Raw genomic sequence first — 4,972 nt, forward strand, 5'->3', positions numbered from 1 at the left:
GATGGCACTTAACAACAGCATTAAGAGAGCAGATGGTGCAACGAAACGGTTAATGAGCAAAAACTACAAGAAAAATCGTAAAATGTGACAAATAACTACTTGTAAGTTTAGAAGCTGTAGACCTTTTGTAACTATCTTGAAAAATTACACAATATATGTTTTTATTATTTATTTAAAGAGAAGCAACTTCTGGAACTCTTGGCTGTGCTAATAAGCAGTTTTGATAGTTTAAATAAGTTCCTTAAACCTTTTTGGGCATCTGTTCCCTCATCTAAACCTTCATTCAAAAAACCTGGTATTGAGTTGGCTGATTTCCTCCAAAGGTCCCTTCTAGTTCTAAACTCTAAGAATGCAACAGGGAAAGCATGTTTCTCCAGAAATGAATGATTAGTTCTTGTGAGTAACTGTTGATAAACTATTTCTTTAGAATACAGAAGCTTTTAGTAAAAATATTTTTATTTATTTATTGAAAAATGGTGAGGTTTTCTTCAAACAGAAGACAGATTTTAACTAATAGGTCAAGTTCTAGTTAGATTTTTTTTTTTTTTACAATGTTATTTTAAAATCCCTAGGAATACAATTAGTTGGTAGATAGACTTATCTGAAACTATATTTATATAGTTTCTTCCACATTTAAAAATGAATAGTATTGTAGGGAGGAGTGCAATGGCTTTGTAGGGTAAGCTTTGGACTGTAGACCACAAGATTGTTGGTTTGAGCTCAACAGTCTACCTTGAGAGAAAGATGAGGCTGTCTGCTCCTCCAAAGATTTATAGCTTCAGAAACTACACAGAGTAGTAGTTATGAGTCAGAACAGACTGTGTAGCACTAAACAACAACACAAACAGCATATTATAGTATTACTGTAACCTACGAGCTCCACAAAATAGACATCTAGAATGGAAATTATAGTTTTAAAATTTATCTTGTTTTATGAAAGTGTACTCCCAAGTAGCCTGACTATGAGACCCACCTGAGAGATTTTAAAGTTCAGATTTCTAGGTCTAAACCTGATTTTATAAATATGACATAGAGCTTGGGATACCTTGTTTTAAATTTCCTTGGTTTTTAATCCTCTCCCAGAAAGGAGGATCTATTTTTTTTAGGAAATCTTAATGAATTTGACACATTTTTCTCTCTTTGTAAGGATGGGCAGAGTCAGCTTTGAGAAATCATATGTGGATTTTGAGGATCAGTTAGTATCAACATAGGTAGTAGCATTATAGGAGTAGAATTGGGAGGAACCTCAAGAGGTTCTCCAGACAATCCCCTAATGTTAATAGGGAATTCTAAAATAAGGTAAAATAATAAATCAGGATATGCTTTATGATGTTCACACACAGCTTTGTATCAGTGTCTTTAAGCATTCTACCATTTTGTTAGAAAGAAATCGTAGAATGAGCTTCTCACATAAAAGGATAGTGTCTTGTTTCTGTACGTGGGTAAACATTCAAGATATGTTAGCAATAGCCATTATTGCTGTATTATTCCTTTTATTAAATATTTGTGAGTCTGATGTGATAAGGTTTCACATCTTTTTATTAGTAGAATATTAGAACAATTTTAAAGGAACTAAAAAAAATTGCCTGTCATTCTAAAATCTTAGCATAGGTATTTTTGTTTCTCTTCACTTTAATCATTTTTCCTCTAAGTACACATTTCTGGTTTTGGACATTATATGTGAATATGGTCATTAGTTCTGTACTCTCAAGTTCTTATGTGATATCATTAATAATAGGTGCTGATGAGAACATACATATGAACAAGATTATATTTCCCCTTGCTTCAGAGAACATACTTTTAGATTATTAATGCTTGTTTTAACTGCATTAATACTTATTTGAGTCTGTAGTGTATTTCAGTAATGGTTGCTATTGATCCCCAAATTCTCTCCCAGTGTGGTACATAGTTTAGCTCCACTAATATGAGTAGGCTTCAAAAAGTTTGTGGAACAATTGAATGGAAATATAATGGAATTTTCCAACAGACTTTTTGAAGCATATGTATCATTACTATTATTTTTGCAATGTTGAAGACTGTTTAATGCAAGACAGGCAGTTAAAATCCACCAGATGCTCCTCGGAAACCCTTCGTGGGGTCATTATGACTAGGAAGTGAGTCAACGACACTTATTAACAATGCCACACACATACAGGTGTACTGCTGAAACAATTCTGTTTTAGCTTGAAATCTACTTGATTCCCTTGCTTTTTAATTCTTTTTAATTTTCTTGCTATTTGGTATTCGGTAACAATACTTTTCATTCTTTGCTTTGTAGTTATCTGCATTTTAGATTGCTATATCTGATTCTCTATTTTCAGTCTTGTAGCGTAGTGGTTACAAATCGGGCTGTGAACCACAAGGTGAGCAGTTGGAAACTGCTGGCTGTTCCGCGGGAGAAAGATGAGGATTTCTGCTCCCATAAAGATGTATAGACTCAGAAACCCTGTACAGGGTTGCTAGGAGTCGGAACCGACTCCATGGCACATAACCACCACCACCAGTTTTATTTTACGCTGGATACTTCTATATCTGGACTGAATTATGGGTGGTGTTGCCGTGAATGTCAGTCTTTGCTTGTTGTTTGTTGTTGCTTCTCAGTAAAAATGACTCCCTTTAGTATTTTTTGTAAAGTTGGCTAGGTTTTTACAGATTCCTTTAATATCTGTTTATGTGGAAATGTTGTAATTTCATGATCGTATTTGAGGGACAGTTGTGCTGGGAATGTGATTCTTGGTTGGCAGTTTTTTCCTTTCAGAGTTTCGTATATATCTCTCTATTACTTTCTTGCCTTCATGGTTTCTACTGAGAAATCAGAGTTTCATCTTGTTGGTTTTCCTTTGTAGCTAACATTTTGTTTTTCTCTAGCTGCTTTCGGGATTCTTTCCTTGTCTTTGATTTTGGAGAGTTTGATTATGATATGTATTGGTGATTTTCTTTTGGGGTCTAACCTGTTTGGGGTTTATTTAGCTTCTTGATTGCTTGTCTTCTCATCTTACATGATGTTACGGAAATTTTCTTTGAGCAACTATTTGACTATCTTTTCTATGTTTTTCTTTGTTTTTTCCTATTCTGGAATTCTGATCACTCATAGGTTATTCTTCTTCATGTTGTGCCACATGAATTTTTGACTGTCTTCAATTTTTTTCATTGTTTTTTTCTGATTGTTCTTCCAGCATGCTAGTATTGAGAGATTTATCTACAAGCCCATTAATATTGGCCTCCATTAATTCAAATCTTGCTCTTTCAGTGTGTTTTCCATTTCTGATATCTAAGTATTAATCTTATGAATTTCTTAAGAATTTCTGTGTGTAGGTTTTGTATTATATCCAGTCCTTTATTTATTTTGTTTGATTGTGCATGTAGCTCTTTTCTGAATTCTTCCTTTGTTTTCCTTGACCTTTCTGCCAATCATTTGGAGGTATCTAAATATCATTCTCCTGAATTCTTTTTCAGATAATTCCAGTACCTCTTTTTCCTCAAAAACACAGGTAGCGTAGTAGTTACGAGTCGGGCTACTAACCCCACAATCAGCAGTTCAAAACTACAAGCTGTTCCATGGAAGAAAGATGAGACTTTGTGTTCCTGTGAAGATTTACAGCCTCGGCAACCCTATGCAGGATCGCTATGAGTCGGAACCAACTCCACAGCATACCACCACCACCACCACCAGTCTACATATATTGGTCATTTGTTTGAGCTACTCTGTCTTGTTTGTTAATGTAAACAGAAATTGTCTGCTGCTTTCGCAGCATAATGTTGCTGTGGTATTTATTTAAATGGATGAATGTATGTTGGTATATCCTTAGACACTCACCAATTGCCTCCTGGTGGCTATGGTCAAGAGATGAGCTTGTGTGCTGTTCTCTGTACATTGTTTCATGCAAAGCAATTCAGGGTGGATTTAGCTGACATTGGTTGTTGTCATTGATCCAGTGTATAGCAGCTGATACTGACTGTAGTCAAATTGGTGGGGTTGAAGATGGTAAAGCTCTAGTTTGGCTATAAGGTTGCCATTGTTGTCTCCTGTCTGATGATGCAAGAAAGGAAAACATGAATAAGAAAGATGGAAAACAAACAAGCAAATAATAGAAAAAATACAATAGTAATGAAGAAATAAGAAGAAAAAGGTAAAGGAAAAAACACCTGGTTACTGCTTTCTATCCACAAATAAGCAGTATGTTCCTATGCCACCTGCTGAGCCTGCCCAGTCCACACAGATAACCAGTTTTTCTTCCCCCTACCCCATGTGTCCATTCAGCCGCTTCTAGTGAAAGCTAGTCCAGGGATGACTTTGCAGGTTTTTAGTAGGGTCCATCCGAGCAGGGTAATTGTGAATAGAACCTCCTCACTTCAGTAGGGCTCACAACCTAGGCATCTACTTCTGAGTGGCTCCAACCACCTGGAAATTGGGAGTTTTCCTGGTGGGATATGCTGGTTGAGGCTGGCCTTGCCTCTGGTCATCAGGAAGACTGTGGGCAACAAAGGGGGAAAAAATTGCACCTTTGTCATTTTGAGCCACAATTAGCTGTCTGTAACATGAATATGTTTTCTTATCTCAGAAACCACTCACAAACGTTCAGGATGGCTGTTGTAGGTCATGTCGGCTGCTACATCTCTTAACTACCTCTGCTCAGCTCTCTCTCCCAGTAAACACTCAGTCCACTTCTCTGTCCCATCATCTAAAGCTCAGAGTTCCAGGACCATCTTTGGTATATGCTTCTTTGGGTTTTCTGTATCCTTGCTTCAGAAGGTCTGCACAGCCTTTCTGCCTAGTCTGCCATCTTGCCATTCCTCTCCCAGATAGTAAATGTGTTTAAAATAACGTAACCTGTGTCTTGAAATATTTAGCAGCAGTTCCTGTTTGACTTCCTTTTGCCAATGTACATATATTATTTAAGTCATAATTTTTAAGGTTTATAAAGAAGGTTTTAAAAGGAAAGATTACTATGATTTGGGGAAAAAAATCATG

At 36.2% G+C, this 4,972-nt stretch overlaps 1 protein-coding gene across 1 annotated transcript in view; it reads left to right on the forward strand.

The window, feature by feature from the left end:
- Window positions 1-4,972, forward strand: part of MMS22L (MMS22-like, DNA repair protein) — a 160,362-nt gene that overhangs the window by 31,463 nt on the left and 123,927 nt on the right. The window lies entirely within an intron of this gene.

The sequence above is a fragment of the Chrysochloris asiatica genome, unplaced genomic scaffold (assembly GCF_000296735.1).
Source record: "Chrysochloris asiatica unplaced genomic scaffold, ChrAsi1.0 scaffold00084, whole genome shotgun sequence".
NCBI lineage: Eukaryota > Metazoa > Chordata > Mammalia > Afrosoricida > Chrysochloridae > Chrysochloris > Chrysochloris asiatica.